A 22942-nucleotide genomic window follows, 5' to 3' on the forward strand; every position below is an offset into this window, starting at 1 on the left:
TTATAGAAGGGAGAAATAAGGGAGGACTTTAAGGAAAGGATTGCAACCAGACTGGGTCTTGGCGAGACAAATATTTGGGTTAAGGAGAATTCTTGCTTTCCCTGGGTCAAAGCAATGTAAGTTAAGGTCCCAAAAAGGAAAATATGGAACACGTGTTCATGCTGAAGACTTCCAGGGTAAAGGTAGAGGGTAGAAAGTAGGCAATTATTATGGTCAAAGTTATCATCACTTCCAGATTTAGTTAGGACATCTGAACCTTCTGTTTTCCAACCCCTTTGACAAATCCTATACCTTATTTTTAAAAGAATAATAATATTCCTTGAATAAAACATCTTAATTTCTATTTACTTAGAGATAGGCACAATAAAAAATTTACATTTCATACTCTGTAATCTGATGTTTGATCTAGCCACCTCAACAATAAAACAGCACCGCATTCCCTAAAGGTTACAGTATTTCAGGATCTAAGATTTCTATTGCCTGCTTTATACCCACTCTTTGTTTGGTCCAAGAGGGCAAGTCTCAATAGCTGAACTTAGATAAGTGAGGACGAGAAAATCAGCATCCTGATAGGACAGTTTAGAAGCAACCCATAAGAAAAGACCACTGGAAACCATTCTACACTGTTGGTGGGAATGCAAGCTGGTGCAACCACTCTGGAAAACAGCATGGAGGTTCCTCAAAATGTTGAAAATAGAAATGCCCTATGACCCAGCAATTGCACTACTGGGTATTTACCCTAAAGATACAAACGTAGTGATCCGAAGGGGCACGTGCACCCAAATGTTTATAGCAGCAATGTCCACAATAGCCAAACTATGGAAAGAACCTAGATGTCCATCAACAGATGAATGGATAAAGCAGATGTGATATATATACACAATGGAATACTATGCAGCCATCAAAAGAAATGAAATATTGCTATTTGCGACAACATGGATGGAACTAGAGCATATCATGCTTAGTGAAATAAGTCAAGCAGAGAAAGACAACTATCATATGATCTCCCTGATCCCTGATATGAGGAAGTGGTGATGCAACATGGGGGCTTAAGTGGGTAGGAGAAGAATAAATGAAACAAGATGGGATTGGAAGGGAGACAAACCATAAGTGACTCTTAATCTCACAAAACAAACTGAGGGCTGTTGGGGGGAGGGGGCTTGGGCGAAGGGGGGTGGGGTTATGGACATTGGGGGGGGGTGCTTTGGTGAGTGCTGTGGGGTGTGCGGACCTGGCCATTCACGGACCTGTACCCCTGGGGATAAAAATATATGTTTATAAAAAATAAAAAATTTTAAAAAAAAAGAAAGAAAAGACCACTGGATACATCACTGGAATAGAGGTAGGTAAACTTTTTATTTAAAGAGCTAGATAATAAATGTTTTCAAGGGCGCCTGGGTGGCTCAGTGGGTTAAGCCGCTGCCTTCGGCTCAGGTCATGATCTCAGGGTCCTGGGATCGAGTCCCGCATCGGGCTCTCTGCTCAGCAGGGAGCCTGCTTCCTCCTCTCTCTCTCTCTCTCTCTGCCTGCCTCTCTGCCTACTTGTGATGTCTCTCTGTCAAATAAATAAATAAAATCTTTAAAAAAATAAATAAATAAAATAAAATAAAATAAATGTTTTCAATTTTGCTAGCCATACAGTTTCTGTTGCAACTACATAATTCTGGTGTTACAGCATGGAAGCAGCCATTGGCAATACATAAACAAATAAGCATGGCTGTGTTTCTACAAAATTTTATTTACAAAAACATGTTGCAGATTGGATTTGGCCCACAGGTTGTAGTTAGTTAATCCTTGGTTTGTAACAACTAAGATTTATTTTTCTCTGCACCTTACATATCTATTGCAGGTTGACTGGATACACTGTATCTCTTTACTCAGGACCCAAAATTATGGAGCAACCACCACCCTCACCAGTCACAGTGGTAAAAGTAAAGAATAATTCTGAAGGGTCTTTAACAGGAAATAAAAGGCCCCATCTTAGAAGTGACACACATTATTTCTATTTATGACTTATAGGCCAGAACTAGTCACATGGCTCACCAATCACCAGGGGCCTCCTAGTGTAATCATATGAAGTCTGAAGAGCAGAGAGCCTGAACTATTAGACAAAGTGAATTAGTGACTACCAGAATCAAGTTTAAATCAAAGAAGGTTTTGGGGAAAGTTTTCTTTCATTTAAATAACTTTTGTGTGTATAGTACTGACAAATTGTAGCCCATCAAAGTAAACTTATAGACATTTCAACTGATCTAATAATCACTCTAGATAGATATAGTTAAAAGACTCATGAACTCTCAAAAGATTTATTCTTCTGTGAGAAATGAATTTGGCATATTTCACTTTATATAATATATTAAGAAAGAGTAATTGATAAAAGAGAAAACAAATGATTGAATGAAATGAATGAAAAACCTGACGGTCAAAGTGACAGATTTCCATCATGTAAAAGGTGTAAAAAAGCTTAGATATGCATCTATATATGTATATATAGATATAATTATAGATCTTATTATGCTTCTTAATAATAATTTTGAAAAATTATATCTTTCCCTTATCAACTAAAGCTCAGATCCAAGATACCTTCTAATATCTATTAGCCAGGTTTTTTTTTCTTTTTTTATGTTTTTTTATTTTATTTATTTATTTTACAGAGAGACAGAGTGAGAGAGAGCAAGAGAGGGAATACAAGCCTGGAGGAGTGGAAGAGAGAGAAGCAGACTTCCCACCGAGCAGGGAGCCGTATGCCAAGCTTGATCCCAGGACCCTGGGATCATGACCTGAGCCAAAGGCAGAGGCTTAATGACTGAATCAATCTAGGTGCCCCTAGATTTTTCTTTTCTAATTTCTTTTTTAAAAGATTAATCCAAGAATTCTAAGATTATTTTAATTATAAGAATAAACACTAGGCGGGGGTGCCTGGGTGGCTCAGTGGGTTAAGCCTCTGCCTTCGGCTCAGGTCATGATCCCAGGGTGGTGGGATCGAGCCCCACATTGGACTTTCTGCGTAGCGGGGAGCCTGCTTCCTCCTCTCTCTGCCAGCCTCTCTGCCTACTTGTGATCTCTCTCTCTGTCCAATAAATAAATAAAATATTAAAAAAAAAAATAAACACTAGGGGTTACATATTAATTTCTAAAAGAACTAGAGAGAATTCCTGAGAAGGCCATTCATTGTTAGATTAATGAGACTAAGTTGAAAATGGGATTTTCCATCCACATTATTACCTACTTACTGATATCAGTATAAAGAAGTCCATAAACTAGTAGTTACCAATTCAAGGACCTGCCAATCACACATACTAATAACAAGTGATAAAATTCCAAAGAAAAGATGCACATATAAACAGAATCACAGACTCTTTAGAACTAGAAGAACTGAGAAGGAATCAATCCAACTTTCTACACCACTCAGTTCTCAAAAGGAAAAATAAGTGGCCATGAAGATTATATATCAATGCCTAAAGGATAGAAGATGATTTACAATTTTAAACTTGGAAATATATTTTGTTTTTATAATAAAAACTACAGAAAGTAAATGTACTTTGTTAAGTGTGATTTGAAGATAATAAAGTGAGAAAAATTCAGAGTGGGCCCAATAACTCTATGTACAATGTTCTATCACCTGAAGCTCACTTACACAGGTACAGTACAACTAGAAATAGTTTTTATGCTGCATTTGATAAAAATAAGAATTTCACATTTTAAGATGAATATATAAAAATCAAAACTGATTATTTACTTATTGCAATGCAATAACCAAAAAGGAATTTCAAACTCTCCAACACTTCTTCCTATAACATCTTCCATTTCAATGAATTAAAGTTTATCTCGGATTGCACAAATCAGACAGTTTCCAACCTGCCTTCAGGAACTACTTCAACTGGCAGACAGCAAGCCACTAAGGTAGATGTACAGAAAATAAACAAAAATTTAGCTTACTGGGCAATAGGCTTGCCTAGATACCTGGAATAGCCTCACTTTCTCAACAACTGTCATTAACCTTGTTCAAAATATGAAATTTACCATAATAATTTCTACAAGATTTCCCCATGCTTCGCTACACACACACACACACACACACACACACACACACAGGCAGAGGGATAGACACACACCTTTCTAAATAGCCACAGGTGGCAGCCAAAAAAAGAACATAGGATGAAACTGTCATCAAGTTAGGATGTGCATATTCGTCATAGGAAAATCCAGTCTTATTAACCTCATGAATGTGCTACCTGTATAAAAATACATTTTGAAATGGCATCATGTGGTCTTCATAATCGGATTATCATTTTATTCACAATTTCACAGATGTTATTTTTTAGAAATAGATTCGGTACTTCTTTCCTCTTCAAAATGTGATACTCTGTGCCATGCCAGTTTAGAAAGCTCTTAAACAAATTATCAACCCATAGACACAAAACCCATAAACTTCCTGAGTGAAATAGTTTTTTGAATCACAAGGAATATAAAGAAGTCCCACTGTTGAAGAAATTCCCAAGAATTCTTGCCTATTGATGTTTCCGAAAACTTAAGAGGAAAATTGGGGGGAAGTTCCAAGATAGCTATTTGATGGTTAAAGTTATCAAGTTTTAAGTTTTGTTAAAGACAAATAGCTCTTTTTAGCTATTATATGTGACGAAGAAAATTGTAGTTAGGTTTCTGTTTTGTGGCCAAATAAACCACACCATTACCACAATAATAACCTGACTTTGAAGTTATAATAAAATTTAGCCACTTCCTTTAAAAATATTTTTGGCTATCAAATGCAAGCACTAACCTAGGTACTAGGAACACTCTGTAGTGAATTCTTTTTTCTCTCTTTCTTTTCTTTTTTTCTTCTTTTAAAAAATTATCCAATATTCAAGTTCATTTTCAATTTAGGGGTAATTTAGAGAGCATTCCCCCTCCAGTCAACTATTGGTGGATGGAAGTGCTCTGTCTTATTCCCATAAAGGCCAAGGGGGAGGGCCCTTTCTGGGAGCACAGTGTATAGGCACATGAGCAAGATTCAGCCCCTCAGATACCCCTACCTGGATCTTCCACCTGGAGTGAGTAACCCAAAGACAAGATGGAGGAGCCCCCTCCTCCATCTTCTGTTGATTTGCTATCATTTCAATCATTTCAATACTTTTTAATAATATTTGTTTGGTTTGGTTTGGTTTAAAGAAGCCAGTTGGATTTTGTGTATTATAATTGAAAATCCTGATTAATGCAATCTGAATGAAGCAAATAAACAACAGTGATGAATTCACAATCAAAATGTGTGGTGAGAATCAGTGGAGAAATATTCCTATTTATTAAATGTTCTGCATCATTCAACATCAAGCACTAGCTTCCAAAACTCTGCTCAGCAATCTGCAAGAAGGTTTAAGACTCATTGTCAGGGCAGTCAATTGTGTGGAAAATAAAATAACAATATGTCAAAACCTGGTTATCTGCCTTGCTTTAACATTTGGATGCCAATCACAAGTTATATTCTACACTGTGTTTGGTTGGTTGTCAAAAGGAAAGAAGACTGGATGAATTCAAGAACTGAAGGTCAGAGCTGCAATGCAAAAGACCAGCTGCCTCAAACTGATCATCTTGGAGGAGCTTGGGATGTTTAGCAGGTAATCTGAGGTTGTTAATATGTTAAACCTAAGCTTCAAGGGAAAGCATCCACATCACTGCTAATTTCAATAAATGTATCCAACATTTAAAGGCAAACAACAACTAAGGATATAGCAAATTGGTGCTAAAATGCCCTTCATTTTCCCATTTTGATGAAGCTCTCAAGTGTGTACCTCTTCAGGGATTCCCTGCTTACTTTCCTTCATCCATTCTTCCCAGAAGATCCAGAGGGATCTTCCCAAATATAAATCAGCGCCTTTAACTCCCCAGTTTAAGATGCTTCAAAGACTTTCCGTCACACTTACCATAAAATCCCAGCTCCTCCACAGCTGCCTACTAGCCTCATATGACCTGGCCCCTGTGTGTTCTCAGAGCTCAGTCCTCTCCACTCTCTTCCTTACCAAGACATACTTTCCTTGTTGTTTCTTCCAAACACTCCATGCTCACATTATCTGGGGTCTTTTGTACTACCTGTTCCATATTCCTGCAGAGAATTAGATTATCATTGTCCTTCAGGTCTTGGCTTAAATACCACCTCCTCAAAGAGGCCCTCCTTGTCTAGTGACCTAGTCATTCACTGTGTAAATTAACTGCACTGGGTCCAGTTTATGCCCCACCACAGGCCCATGAAAAACACGTATCTCTGCCTTGCCAAAATGGCCCTAGTGACCACTCATTACAGTTCCTCCCAAAATAAAGCTCTGACCACTATGACCACTATAGCCTTTATAGGTCAACAAGCCCCATAGGCAGTGCCAACTAACAAGGAGAGGGCTCCACACTTTCCTTCCAGCTAGACCAGACTCGCGTCTGGCTTTGCCAAAGCCTGCCCGGGCAGTTAGCAGAGAATGAAGATGGTAAGGAATCAACAAATCAACTGCTCAGCCTTATTACCCCACCCTTCTATATGCTGTTCTAAAAGACAGAAACTTCATGCAGTCTTTCTGGAAACACCTTATAAGACAAGTATCTGATTGTTACAAACCTTTGGCGACTTAAGTAATTCATCTCTTAGCACTGGCTCTCCCTCCTTTTCTGCCTCTCTTCCCTTTTTCTCTTTCTTCCCTGGTATCATAATAAAACATTATCGTGGAAACTTTCATCTTAGGCTCTGTTTTCTAGGGAGCCTAAGGTTAAACAGTGACAACATTTAATTTAGTCCCGAACATTTTCTTATTTAACTCTTTGTTTATGTGACTATTCCCTACTTCCAACCTGCATGAGCCATGGTCCCCCCACTTCAACCCACCTGGAATGTAAAAGTTTGGAACTTGTTTGAGCACACTTCATCTATCTTGTCCTCTAGGGCTTTGAAGAATGTCTGATACATAAGGTGCTTAATAAATATTTGTTGAATAAGTAAAAAGAATATAACAGCACAGCATCTAATGCCAGCTAAGTATGTCAATCTGAATGTAAGGGCAACAAGAGACTGGATGGAACTATATCTGTCTTGTCGACTCCTGTGTCCTCAAGGCTGAACAGTACGTGACACACAGCTGCTTTAAAAAAATATGTTTAAAATGGAAAGGATGGGCAATATTAATGACTAGAAATTATTGGCAAAACTGGTTACTACATGAGGGAATGATGACTAAGAGTTGTAAAGACACCAAATAAGAGTATAATTCTATCCCATTCTATCAGATTTCAGCATCATTCCACATTTCAAGCAAAGATTGTGATCAGGAACGAAATATTGAATGTGTTTAATCTGCAAAAATTGATAGAAAAGCAAATAGTAACAATAGATTCAAGATCATGTCAATCACTGTATACATGCAACTCATCAATGCTCAAAATAATATTTAGCTTGATATATTTATCTAATACACACAGTTGCCTGTTAATAGACATTTAGGTTGTTTCCAATTTGTATTTATAAACACTACTCTAATAAAATGACATTGAACATTTAGCTTTAAATACTTATTAAAGGAAATTACTGTTTTGATAAAAGGGCAAATCACCCTCCAAAAAATTTGCCCTATTTTTACACTCCCACTCTGAGGGTAGGGAAATATCTATTTACTCACACTCTCACCAATTCTAGGTTTCTAAGTATGAGCAATCTTTTTAATCATTATCATAATGTTAGGTGAATACTTATACCATATTTTGATTTTCATTTTTAAAATTATCTATCCAGGGGGCGCCTGGGTGGCTCAGTGGGTTAACCCGCTGCCTTCGGCTCAGGTCATGATCTCAGGGTCCTGGGATCGAGTCCTGCATCGGGCTCTCTGCTCGGCGGGGAGTCTGCTTCCTCCTCTCTCTCTCTCTGCCTGCCTCTCTGCCTACTTGTGATCTCTCTCTGTCAAATAAATAAATAGAATCTTTAAAAAAAAAAGACAAAAAAGTAAAATAAAATTATCTATCCATTCAATTAATATCATTCAATATTTTAATGGTCATTTGTGTTCCTTTCTTCTGTAAACCCTCTCTCTCTATATATATATATCCTAGGCCTGTTTTTCTACCACCCACCTATTTCTTATTGACTTGAAAGGGCTCTGTATCTTCAGAAATTAGGCCTTCATTATGTATGCTACAAATCTAGTCTCTAGTCTATCATTTGTCTTTCAATTTTCTTCCCACTTTAATGATAAATCTTCATTTTTTATTTTTTTTTAAGATTTTACTTATTTAATTGAGATAGCACATAAGAAAGAGAGAGCATGAGCAGGGATAGGGGCGGAGGGAGAGGGAGAAACAAACTCCCTGCTGAGCAGGGAGCCTGACACGGGATTTGATCCCTGGATCCTGGGATCATGACCTCAGCTAAAGGCAGACACTTAATCAACTGAGAAACCCAGGTGTCCCTTCATAATTTCTTTTTTTTTTAATCACAAACAAATATTAAGAAAGATACAAGAGCGTTCTAGAGGTCTATATACAATGACAAAATGTATGAGAAAGGTGCTGTAGATGAGTAGTATGAACTCCAAGAAAAAAAAAAAAAGGATTTTGTTGATTGGTGGTGGGACAAGATCAAGATCGATGGATGGACTCAATGTTCATCAGTCTTCCTCACATAGTGAGCAGGGGGAGAGCAGTGGCAGGTGGTGAATAAAAGAGCAAACCCAAATACAGACCATGATACATCCATGAACTATTAGGTTTCAACTGAAGCAAAGAGGTAAAGGGATGAAGGAAGGAGCAAGAGAAGGCTTTGTCTATAGGTCTTCTCAGATACTGAGATTTCACCATAATCACTCCCATCTATGTTCCTTTTTCTTGACCATACATTTTCCTTCATCTGACAGCCCCTTTACATTCCATTCCACCTGTCCAATATAAGCTTTTGTAAAGATGCATATATTGTAAATAAGCAGGGGCTATATTTTCAACTGTAATGTATATTCTGGCATGTCCAGCATATGGTAGGTCCTCTGTAAGTAGAGGCTTCTCTACATGGGTAAATGATCTAATCTGATCACACAAACCAGAAGCCAGGGACAACACTCTCCCTTTCTCTATTCAGCCAATTACAACATTCCACCAACTCTAACTCTCCAAATGTCTTAAATTCTTCTCTGTCTTAAACTTCACTCTCACCATATAAAAGCAGTTCCTCATCTGTTCTCATTTTAGACTAATATAGTGACTTCTTGACTATTTTCTCTGCCTCCAAAATTAGACCACTCTGACTTATTCTCTCTCATATTGATAATTTTTCTCTTAAAAGTTAAAATCTAATTCTTTTACTTCCTAATTAAAACCTATCATGGGAAAACTCCTTAGGATGACACACAAGGATGTACTCGTCCAGTGTCTGCTTCCCTTTCTAGCTGTGTGTCCCACCCACCATCTCTAGCTGCTGAACTATGATATTTCCACTATATACCCAACTATATCAACTACATACTTAGAGATCCTGTATAACACTGCCCCACCTAGCCTCTGTTCCTTGACATAAGCCATTTCTCTGGCAGGAATACTCCTCTACCTTTCCTAAGGCCTAATCATGCTTTATAGTTCTGTTTAAAAATCATTTCTTCAAGGGCGCCTGGGTGGCTCAGTGGGTTAAGCCTCTGCCTTTGGCTCAGGTCACGATCTCGGGGTCCTGGGATCTGGCCCTGCATCCTACTTTCTGCTCAGCAGGGAGACTGTTTCCCCCTCTCCCCACCTGCCTCTCTGCCTACTTATGATTTCTCTTTCTGTCAAATAAATAAATAAAATCTTTAAAAAAAAAAATCATGTCTTCAGCAAGCCTTCCCTAATATGCATGGAGACACACATGCACACACAATGTGTTACCCCTTCCTTTGTGCTACCTTAGCACATTGTTCAGATCTATACTATAGCAATTGTTATATCATAGTGAATGTATTTATCTACAGGACTGTCTCTCCTAACTAAACCATGAGCATTTCAGGCTAGGGTCTAAAACTTTCATTTTCATATATTTCACTGCTAACACTATAAGTACTGGTGCACACTTACACACTAAGTTGCCAGTAAATGTTTATTGAATAAATGCATGTGTGAATATTTGTTGATTGATTTTCTCACTTTTCTATTACCTTTCTACTTTCTGGTAGTGATTCCTCCTCCTACCATGTGCCAGTTTATTAGTTTCCATGGCCAGTTACAGCAACAAGAAAGAGGACACAAAGAACAATCCTATTTGCACCAAAACTCTGTCATGTTCTGGCATACCCATTTCCACCCCTGTAAGCATCTCAAACTAGACAATAAAATGCTATATCTGAGCTTCCAAGAGTAATATTAAATTCCTGCCAGAAATTCAGAAGTGTTTGAGGGGAAGTTATGATGGCTGGAAAACATGAACAACAGAAAGCTATTTTGAGGATTCCATAAACAAGGTTAAGGGGCGTGAAATTTTCTAGCTGTTCACTACATCTCAGGGTCACAGGCTCCACAGCATAGAATGAAAGTACTAAACAAGTTAAGAGAATGCTACATCTAAGTGTTTGGGTCACGAGAAAGTGATACAGCTCTCTATCTTTTGAAAGTAATGCTTATTCAAATTTTGGGTTGTAAGACCAGAATGATAGGGTTTCTAGGATTCTGATCAGTAAAAATTGACCATAAGCCTCTAAGGGTGTGGTCTTGTCTGTTTGTTACTATCTTTCTAGGCCCAAGAAAGAAAAGTAAAATAGAAGGTTAATAGGAATATAGAAAGTTAACTCATTATTCTTTTTTAGATTTTAACAACAGCTGCAGTTCTCCTTTGTACATTAAATACATTTTTAAAAAGATTTCATTTATTTATTTATTTGAGAAAGAGAGAGAAAATGAGCAGGGGGGAGGGGCAGAGGAAGAAGGCAGAAACAGACTTCCCACTAAGCAGGGAGCCCCATGTGGGGCTCAATCCCAGGACCTTGGGATTATGACCTGAGCCAAATGCAGATGCTTAACCAACTGAGCTACCCAGGAGCCCCAATAAATAAATAAATTTTAAAAATCTTTAAGAAAATTGGTAAATAAAGGAATTGAGCATTCATCTTCCCTTACCACTGAGTAACTAACTAGCAGAGGTGGGGAAGTGTCTCTATGTGGAATCATATTAATTATTAAATAACAAATTATTATAACTAGTTGCAAAATCTAATGACTTAATGGGTCCAAGTATTGGGGCATCAACAGCTGCTAACATCACAAAGAGAGAGACAATCAGATATACGTGCCTCCTCATGAAAGAACACACTGCACCTATAATTGTGCCAAAAAATCAGAACCTTACTTTGATAAAGTCTCTGGATCCGTGACCAATCTATACAAAATACACAGAACAGAGAAACAGGCTGAACTACACCGTGGGGATGCAATGAGCAAAACAGATGGTAGAAAATTCTTGAGGTCAAATGAAGTAGGTTGTTCAATCAATATATGAATTGAAGGTTGTTAAAAAAAAAAAAAAAAAGAAGGGAAAGAAAGAACTTGTAGATTTAAAAGACTTATGAAATTTTTATTAGAGCAAGAAATTATTCATTAAGTCATTCATTACGCACACATTTGTTGCGTTTCTGCCATATGCTAAGCACTGGATCAAGTATAGTAGAAATATAAGGCAAATACAAAAGGTCCTTTCCCTGTGCAGAAGACATACAAGTGATTCAGCTTTTTCATAGTTTGAGTGATAAAGGCAAACTCTGCCTTTGTGCTGATCTCTCAACAACAGTGCAGCTTATGCTACATCAATTTGCATTTGATCATAAAAAGTAATGTATATGTTCTCACATCAGTATGTGGCTTACTTCTCTTAATTGAATTCTTAGCCCTTCCAGGGCACAGACTGTGATTTCATTTTTTGAATTTTTTCTTATGAATAGTCCTTGTGCAGGGTGCACAGAGAGTAAATGACCATGTTTAACAAAGAGATTGATTCCTTCTCCTTGAAAAAATAAATATATGGCATACAGGCCACCAGGTAAATGCCTCATTACCCTTTAATGGCCTCAGCCTCCTTCAGATAGGAGGACCATCACACCAGACACTGAAAGTCATTCACTAGCCCTTTGGGGAAAACAACCAGGAAAATAGTTTAATCTATTGAGTGTGCTTACTCAACACAAAGAATGATTTACTTGATACCACCCAGGTCTTGTGGATTAAAATGTTTTGCCTGAATTTGTGGTTCCAAGACAGAGAAAAAAAAAGTACTTTGAGAAAGTCCTCATGCCAATTCTTAGCAGGACACATGTAGCAAGTTGATGACTGTAGACAATGGAACTGAACTGGACAGGAGTGCAGAGTCAGGCCTGTTTGGGGCAGCTCTTGATACTAACATTAATGGGGAAATCTTCAAGGTCTTTCACAGAACCAATAAGAAGAGTTAGAGGGGTGCCTGGGTGGCCCAGTGGGTTACAGCCTCTGCCTTCCACTCAGGTCATGATCCTAGGGTCCTGGGATCGAGCCCTACATCAGGCTTTCTGCTTAGCAGGGAGCCTGTCTCCCCCTCTCCCTCTCTGCCTGTCTCTCTGCCTACTTGTGAATTCTGTCTGTCAAATAAATAAATAAAATCTTAAAAAAAAAGAAGAAGAGTTAGAAAAATACACCAGATATACTTAGTCCTAGCACCACTATGGTCATTTAGCTACAAAATAGTCTTTAAAGACTAAAGTTCTTTAATATAATCACTAGTAATTCTTTTTTTTTTTCAACATACCACATGCCCTTACCTTCTGACAAGATTGTCTCTTGCTATGTCACACCAGTACACTGGAAATACATTTCTAACTGATAAGAGATCATACACTCAAGATTTTACCCCAAAGTTTTCTACTAGAATTTCTGATGACACCAATTCAACTAATATGAATTTATTTAAATAGCTATTATTTAGGGTAATTTTTTCTGGTTAATCTACATGGTCATTTTGAAAAATTTAGAAAAACATAGATAAAATTTTACAGGGATGCCTGGGTGGTTCAATGGGTTAAAGTGTCTGCCTTCGACTCACATTATGATCCCAGGGTCCTGGGATCAAGACCCATGTAGAGCTCCCTACTCAGTTGGGAGCCTCTTTCTCCCTCTGTCTCTGCTGCTTGCACTGCTTGTGCTCTCTTTCTCTCTCTTTCTGTCAAATAAATAAAATCTAAAAAAGGAAAAGAAAAGAAAAAAATTTTTACATTACCCATTATCCTACAACTTATGGGCAAAAACACTATATGTTTTCCTTTACACATAGAAATAGATTTTTATTCTGTTCTATAACTTTACTTTTTAATGAATGCTATATTGTGAGCCTGCTCTGAATCATCAAAATAGGCCCACAAGCATTATTTTAATGGCAATTTCACCCTATGTGTGCCCTGTAATGTATTTAATATTTTTTTATTGATGTAGAACAATCTTTGGTTGTCATTTTGTCATTTCTGCCACACCTGTACCATTTGAGGAAATAATGACACAATGGACAGAGTATGGTGTTCAGTACTGGCCCCAGCACTTACTAGTCAAGCAATCTTGAATATTTAACTACTTTGAGCCTATTTCACTGTCCCAAACATTGAATAATGTTTACTTCACTTTTCTTATGAGAACTAATTGTATGATCTATGGGCAGGTGTTTAATGAAGTATACAGTTATGAATCCTACAACTGTTTTTTGTCATCATTATCATCAAAATGAACAGTAATAAGGCCCTTAAGTATTACTGAGAACCTTATGTTGTTATTCGCCACATAGCAAAGCTACACAATAATCTGCCACCACAACTGAAGAATATATTTAAGGGTTATCATGGAGTTAATCAGGATCTACCCTTCCATTATGGTTTTAGTTAGTGTTCCATTCATTCAACTATAAGTTTGTCTCATTGTCAGTTTCAGAATTTTACGTAAAAAATGTCTAAGGTAACAATTTTAGTTGAAAAGTATGATCATAGTCAATGAAGGCAATTTTTGGCTAGCAAGTGAATATTTTTACTTAGTGTTCTAGAACAATAAAAACATGAATTCTAAAGATGCATTTTTCACATTTTAAATGATTTTGAGAAAATAGCAGATCACATCAAAATATAACATTATCCTTATATGGGAGACTCATGGAAATAGCAGGATGCTAAGCCTCTACCACTAAAGTGTCTACCACTTGCCAGTCTTATCACTATTCCTGTCCCATGTTGGTGGCCTCCTCTCTACCCTCCTTCTGTATTTTTTAATCCGTACTCTCATCCATGGTTCCCCCCCCTTTTTTTTTTTTACAATTTTCACTAACCAATAAGAGTGGCCCTTTTCTACTAATAGTGAACTAATCAATCCTATCACAATAGGGATAATTTTGGCATCTGGATCTTCTCAAATGTTTTCCTTACTGCTCCCAACTTTAAGAACCATTCCTCACTGCCAGAAATGTTTCTCAACTTATAGCTCCTGATGTTTAAGTTTGTTCTAAAGCTGACCTCTGAATAAATAATTATAATTTTTTTTACAAAAGATAGGACTGCAAAAATCAACTTATTATTGAAAAAAAATGAATGAAATTAATTTATTGACAACATATAGTGAAAACAACTGGTTAACTGATTTCTTATTCAAGGGAGGTGATTTTGGCTTAATGAAGACATAAACAAATAAAATAGCTGATTTCAAAGAAATTCTTTAACTAAAATCTCAACATCCAATTTTAATTACTTTTTCCTTCATCAATGATTCACAAATTTTTGAGCATCCACTGGAGCAATCAGGAACTAGGCTGTAAAAGCTCTCACTCTGTGAGATATTATAGAAGAGCTGTAAAAGCTTCTTGAGTACTAACAATTACAAACATCCATAAAACAAGTCACTTTGTATTACATGCACTGAGAGAAGATGAAAATTAGTTCTATAATAAGTTGGAACCTAAGTTTGTCTAAGTGCATCAATAATTTACCATTTAAGGAAATTTGGAGAGGATCAACAAAACCTAAGAATCCCGGCTAAAAATAATCAGACCAAAAGCTCATGAAATTCTCCATCAAATTTGGAAGAAGACTTTGTCTTTCAGCATGCCTGGAACTTACCAGAAATATAAGACAGGGTATCGAGACTGTCACATGGCAGATACTAATTGTTCCGATTAAAGTCTAACAAGCTTGCTTCCCTGCTGCTCTGAGAATGCCTCTGACTTTTGATCCTGACATCTGTGTCTTACAAGAATTTCACTCTGCTCTGACATTCCTTCTGATGTTGATCCAGGAATTAATGGATTGTGAAAAAGCTGGCAGGATATCATTTAAAAAATAGAATTCCTAGTGTACAAGTGATGAAAAGGTATCAGAATTCACATACTCTGTGTCTGATACCAACACAATTCTCAGGTTTGAGTGTTTGGGTTGTTTAATGTTAGTTGAAAACAGGACAGAAAATAAAATTTAGCTAAAATGTTCTCATGACAAAATCATTATTTCAAAATGTCCTTTCATCACATAGGAGGGGTACATGTTTTTACAAAATACCAATACAAATTCCATATGAGATAATTTGCTCAAAATGACTTCTTTTAACATACAGAGCTAATCATCTTTTACAAGGAATCTGATGTTTTTATACAATGAAAAGTTTTGCTTAGAAAATCTAAGAGCTTTAAAAAATGACCTGAAATAAAAATTTAATATTTATGCCATCTCTCTAACAATTTTTAATTTGTTTGGAGACATAGGGCCATAGTAAACTATTGATAAAAAGGAGAACTTTAATTAAGGAAAGTATCTATAATTTTTAAATATAAAAAAGTTTAAATTAAAACTGTCTAAAGATGTGTTTTAAATTAAGGAATTCTCTTCAGGATTGAAATTTTACACATCAGAAGATACTGCCTTGCATTTCATGGTTCTGGATAATTACTAGATGCCAGTGGATAACTTAAACATAGCTTAGAGTCATTGACATTAATGTGTGACAAGCATTACAGAACATATTTAGTAATTTTAAATGGAAAAAGTAAAAGGATTTTTGAAAAAACAGGGAAAAGTACCATAATGGCAATAATATAATTTTTTGAGTAAGGAAAAAATTCTCCTTCATGTCATAATGATCAGAAATTCAACAAGTTTAAAAGGAAGACAAGTCAATTTAATTGTTAGAGCTATAATTAATGTGAAAATTAATAAGGTTAGTTATTTTATTCATCTATTCAAGCAAATATCTAATTTTCACATTAAAGAGCATCATTGTTTTTAAAAAACCATGATTTCTGATGATTTTGTTTAGATAGATTGCTTCAGTAATTTCTATACCTCGTCTGTTATTCCAAGATATAAGGTAATGAAATTTATTAAAATAAGTAAAAATGACAGACAACCTCTATCATTGACCACTAACACCTATCTTATATGATTTCTGCTATTTTATAATACTTATTTAAAATTTTGCATTTTACTTTTTATGACATGTCAAACTCTCAAACATTCTATGAATTATATGATCAGTACACCAAAGTAAGCATTACTTGCTCTTTTTTTCCTAAAGATTTATTTATTTATTTGAGAAAGAGAGGGGGAAAAAAAGAACATGAGTGGGAGGTGCAGAAGGAGAGGGAGACAGAATCTCAAGCAGACTCCATGCTCGGCATAGAGCCCGACATGGGCCTTGATCTCAGAGATCATGACCTGAGCTGGACGCTTAACAGACTGCACCCCCCAGGAACCCCTTGCATTATTTGCTCTTAAGAGAAAGACTTTCTGGCTCCCAAATCTCCTCCAGTCAGGCTTTCCTTACACATGCCCTATAAACACATTTTCCACACTTCACAAAATCAAATGACTGTCAGTCAGCTCTATAATATTGCAAGATCTTTAAGAGTGGGGACCAGGCCTATCATCTTTATTGTTTTATCGCTGGACTTAGACAGTACTTAATAAATGACCGATGAATAAAGAAATAAATAAATATGTCTCCTGCTAGTTTATTTCTTATTTCAATGACTTTTTTGGATCTTTTATTGTATGCTGACTCAAATTCTTCTTGAACAAGTATATAAAATACATAATATATTAAATATTAAATTAAAATTCATGTGTTATTAAAACCAAATAATATATTAACATAATTAGTAAATATATGTCAGCTATATACTTTTTCTATATGGTCATTTTGTAAAAGTTGAAGCTCTATCAAATTAATTACCCATTTATAGCTTGAACATTTTAAGAAAGTATTGAATATTTAAAGAGATATCAAGTCTAGAAAATGAGATGTTCAAATTAGGAAGAAAGTGTCACAATATACACAATATACACAATCACCATTCGGACCCAAAATAGTTTCTTAAAGTTTCTTGACATGTGCCTTTTTCACCTATCTTGACTAAAATAATCAATCATTAAATAAAAATATATTAAGGAGTGGTGCCCAGGGGCATCTGGGCAGCTCAGTTGGTTAAGCATCGGCCTTCAGCTCAGGACATGATCCCAAAGGCCTGGGATCAAGCCCCACATTGGCTCTCTGCTCAGCAAGAGCCTTCTCCCTCTCTCTCTCACTCCCTGCCACTTCCCCTGTTTGCACACTCTCTCTCTCTCTGTCAAACAAATACATAAAATCTTTAAAAAAAAGAAAAAGTAGTGCCCAAACTATGAACAAAGACAGGAGAGGGAGGGGAACCTGGGTGGTTTAGTTGTTAAGCATCTACCTTTGGCTCAAGTCATGATCCCAGGGTCCTGTGATGGAGTTCCACATCAGGCTCTCTGCTCTCTGGGGAGCCTGCTTTTCCCTCTCCCACTCCCTCTGCTTGTATGTCTCTCTCTGTCAAATAAATAAAATCTTTAAAAGAAAAAAAAAAGACAGGAGAGGGAGAGGGAAAAAAAGATAACAAAAAACCAAGATGAAGCATTAAATCAGAAAGGGTTTGGTCACATTAAGAAAAATAAGACTGAAATTACCAAAAGTAAGACAGAGGGTTAGAATTATGTTATATGACTGATGGGATAAAAATAAAACAGTTGAGAGGAAAGAAATGAATACGAAGAGAGCAAATTAGACAAGCCATTCATTTTAATCTTTAAAAGACTGTAGCTCACCACCATCAGACAGGATATGTCAGAGTTAGCACATCTTTTTTTATGTGTCTCAGGGCTTTTTTTTTTCCATAAAAGAATAGCCTTAAGTTGAGCCTTAGGAGTATGAAATGGTATTTGCTTTTATTTATTTATTTTTAAAGATTTTATTTATTTATTTGACAGAGAGAAATTACAAGTACACTGAGAGGCAGGCAGAGAGAGAGAGAGAGAAGGAAGCAGGCTCCCTGCTGAGCAGAGAGCCCGATGCGGGACTCGATCCCAGGACCCTGAGATCATGACCTGAGCCGAAGGCAGCGGCTTAACCCACTGAGCCACCCAGGTGCCCCAAGGTATTTGCTTTTAAATAAATCATTTTTAGATTTCCAGTTTGCTTCAGTTTGATATAGGCAAAGAAATAGAGTAACTGAATTCTGAGTCTGCCTTTATAGTGCATCACAGTGGCAAAAATCGCAAAAGCGGTTCAATCTGTGAGCCATAAGAAATACAAGGCACTTAAGACTATGAACCTAGATACCTGGTGCATAAATCTCTACTCCAACCACAAGTCTGGCATGGTGGGTACTATGATCCTCTTATACTGACCATAATTTAACTTGCTTTAAATACAGAACTTTAGAGTTATGTGATTTTATCGAAGCTATTCACACCAAGACAACTTTGCACTGTTTCAAATTGTTAACAATGATAGGTAAAATTAAAAAGAAGAAAATAAAATCAAAACAACATAGTCAAGCTCAAAGCCAAGATAAACAATTTCAAAGATAAGAAAGGATTATAGTTATTGGCCTACTAGTTCCAAAGAACGGAGGTAGATAGACTTTTGAGATTCTGGTTCCTGTGGGACAATGAGGATGAAGATGCTCCACATAACCAGAGGTTCAGTAAAGGCTTTTTTTTTTTAAGAAAAGAGGCTGGGAGGGGATGTGGGGAGAAAACAACATCTACCCACTGCTTTGGATATATGATTTTACAGAAAGCCAATGGATAAGTGAAGGGTGGTTAAAAAAAAAAAAAAAAAAAAAAAAAAAAGGCATGGCCTTGTTGTTAGGAATTCCAACATGCATTGAAAGACTGGGTTCTGGGCTTCCTGTAAGGTCAAGAAGACAATCATCAAACTGCTTGACAATGAAGCATGGGCACAGAAGAAAGGTGAAAGTGGAAAAAACCCCAACAACTTCCACTTAAAATGAATTCAAAATGCCAAACCAGATGAAATATAAAATGCCAAGAAAGACAGCCATAAAAAAAATGAAACATGAATTCAGTCTAGATGAAATAAGTCTTCTAGGATACTACGACAGGTAAATAAATGGATAACTTATTCATAAAGGATAAAAATTTGAAAAAAGTCAAAACTAAAACTAAGGCAAGTAGATACTAAAAAGAATCAATTACAAATAGTGAGAAATGAAAATGTAGTGTCTCAGAATAAAAAGACAAGCCTGGGAGAAAATATTTGCAAGATATATCTAATAAGGACTGTTTTCCAAAATGTCTAAAGAATTCTTTAAACTCCATAAGAACAGTAAGAATACAAACAACCTGATTTAAAAATGGGCCAAAGACCTTGCCACCTCCCCAAAGATATATAGATGGCAAATAAGCATATGAAAAGGTGTTCCACATTATATGTCATCAGGAAAATGCCAATTAAAACAGCAAGGGAATAACAATGCACACCTATTAAGAGAGCCAAAATCCAGAATCTGAGAATACCAAGTGGGTGGCAAGGATATGAAGCAATAGGACCTCTCAGTCATGGCTGGTGGGAATGCAAAATGGTACAGCCACTTTAGAAGATGATTTAGGAATTTCATACAAAACCAGACACACTCTTACCATGTAATCCAGAAATTGCACTCCTTGATATTTACCCAAAGGAGTCAAAAATTTCTGTGTACACAAAAATTTGCACACAGATGTTTATAGCCGCTTTATTTATAACTGCCAAAACTGGGAAGAACCAAGAGGTCCTCAGTAGGTAAGTGGATAAACAAACTGTGGTAGATGCGAATAACAGAATATTATTCAGCAGTAAAAAGAAATGAGCAGTCGAGCCTTGAAATTACATAGAGGAAACTTAAACGCATAATTTCAAGTGAAAGAAGCTGGTCTGAAAAGTCTACATACTGTATGAATCCAACTTTATGCCATTCTGGAAAAGGCAAAACTATGGAGAGAGTAAAAAGATCAGTGGTTGCCACGGTTTAAGTTAAAAGGAGGGATGTAAAGGCAGGGCACAGAGGATGGTTAGGACAGTGAAACTATTCTGTATGATAGATACTATGATGGCAGATACCTATCATTATTCATTTGTCCAAACCCACTGAATTTGCAACACCAAAAGTGAACACTAATGTAAACTACAGACTCTGGGTAAGATGTGTCAGTGTAGGTTCATCAATTGTAGCAGATTTACCATTCTAAGGGAATATGTTGATAATGGGGAGGCTCTGCACATGTGGGGAGAGAGGGTATATGAGAAATCTGTACTTTCAATTTTATTGTGAACCTAAAACCACTATAAATAAATAATAAAATCTATTTAAAAAACCTTAAGTTTGCATGGAGAAAATTAGTGGCATATGTAATCCTAAAGAAAATTTAATCTCTAAATCATTTATTCTCTACTTTGGAATTTTTTTGGGGGGTGATTTCATTTTATATTTTAGGAATATAAATTTCAGGAAAAGTCCAAATTATAGCAAAAGAAGGTATTATTTTCATTAAAATTAATTACTTTAATTATTTTTTTACTTATAAAATTATAAGTTTTATAAGTTTCTTATAATTTTAAAAATTATAATTTTACTTGTAAAATTATAAAATTTCATAAAAATTAATTACTTTAATTAATTTTTTGCTTATAAAAATTGTCCCAAGCTTTTTGAATGATAATCATTCTTAGTTTTAAAGTGTTGATTCTGGGTTTGAGAGATTACGCACATATTATTTGTATTGCTCCAATGGTGACTACCCAAGTGTAGCCACTGACCAAAGTTTGATAAAGGATGAGGACAAAGTTGAAGGAACACTCAAGGAGCTGCAACCGCCAATTCATATGCAGGAGACAGCTCCATAGGAAATATGAGAAATGATGTTTCTAAAGGTCTGAAGGTCATCCTTCTTTTTTTTTTTTTTCAAAATAATAAAGAAGTGTCAATTTCTCTCTACTATAAATTTCAGTCCTAAGAATCTCATAACACACATAAGCACAATATAACTACAAAATGCAGTGATTTATACCAAAATGTAATTAAAATAAATAAGCATGTCAATGCAAAAGGAATAACATAGAACTCTATCAATTTTTTAAAATAAATGTGACTTTGTAAAATATATATATATATAGTGCCCAGTCCATCCCCCAGATATTAGCACTTGCCTTTTGACTAGAGTAGCCCAAGCAGTGACTTGTTCTGTTTCTGAAATCATAGGAACAGTTTACAGCCACTGGTTACAGACTGAGGCATCTATATAACAGCTGCTCCAGGTTCCTTATGCTGTCTATTGGCATGGCCTGAGAGAGACCGTTGCCAGCCCTACTGTAAACTTCTTACTCCTACCCAGTTGCTACCCTGTTGATGTTGAGGCACAGGATCCCACAGGAATCTGTTGGGTGCTCTCATATGTATAACCTAGAAGTGTGGGAGAGTTGATGCTCTACAGTGCTAACATTTGACCAATGGGAAAGAAAGTCATCGGATAATTTCTTCCCTCTCTCTACTACAGAATTGACAATTCTGACATGTAGTTTATGTGACTGTAAAGGGAGTAGCTCAAAAAATTGAGGATTGGGTCACACTCAGTGGTTGCCAGCTCTTAACACATTTTTGCATGGACTCTTCCTCCACTCTGCTTCCTCTTATCCATTATTTCTACTCCTGAAATTATCCTCACTAATAAAATAATAACACAAAAGTCCTCTCCCTCATGCTTTGTTTCTATGCTATTTAACCAAAGAGTAATTAAATTAAAAATCTTCAATTAAAAGATAGTTTTAAAAAAAAACAAAGCACATCTTTGAAAACTTAAAAATACATTTCTACATAAATTGTGGGATAAAGGGACATCACAATCCACTCCACAAAGTATTTAGAACCAAACCACAATGAAAATACTACACAGTAGTGTGCTGCTAAATATTTTAAATAATCAGCTTCCTGGCAAGAAAAAACAAAAAACAAAAAGATGACTCTTAGGGCTTGCCAGTTACTGTGGTATAAATATTCCCATCATGGCCAGTTTCAAGTTACATAACGTAAATGTCGAGTTGGGTAGAGATGCATACAATCAGCTCTTGCGAGCACTATGAGTCAACTGCAGCATACCACTGATGCTACATGTCAAAATTTGCGGGATGAATGAAAGCTTTACTTAAAGGCAAATGCAGAGCTTTAAATATACTTATTAATATTAAGAATAATCTAAAACAATATAAGTATTTAATTTTAAAGGCTAGAATAACACAAATTTTTTAAAGATTTATTTATTTATTTTAGAGAGAGAGCTAGTGAGTGTAGGTAAGCAGGAGGAGGTACAATGGGAGAAAGGCAGGGCAGATTCCCCACTGAATGAGGAGCCCCAAGGCAGGGTTTGATCTCAGGACCCTCGGATCACAACCTGAGCCAAAATCAAGAGACAGCACTTAACCAACTGAGTCACCCAAGTGCCCCGTAATAGAAAAAATGTAAAACAAAAATCCATGAAATAGAAAAACAAAGAAACAGAAAGGATCAAAAAAAAAAAAAAAAAAAACTAGACTAAATCTTTGGGAGGAAAATATTAAAATAAGTTACACTCTAAAAATACTGGTCAAGAAAAAGAAAAGTCATAAATTTAAAAAGTATTAGGAATGAAAAAGA

The 22942-nt window shown here is 36.1% G+C and overlaps 1 protein-coding gene across 1 annotated transcript in view; it reads right to left on the reverse strand.

The window, feature by feature from the left end:
- The window catches only part of DCDC1 (doublecortin domain containing 1), a 452779-nt gene that overhangs the window by 292833 nt on the left and 137004 nt on the right, over positions 1–22942 (reverse strand).

This window comes from Mustela erminea, chromosome 9 (assembly GCF_009829155.1).
Source record: "Mustela erminea isolate mMusErm1 chromosome 9, mMusErm1.Pri, whole genome shotgun sequence".
In the NCBI taxonomy this organism is placed as follows: Eukaryota; Metazoa; Chordata; class Mammalia; order Carnivora; family Mustelidae; genus Mustela; species Mustela erminea.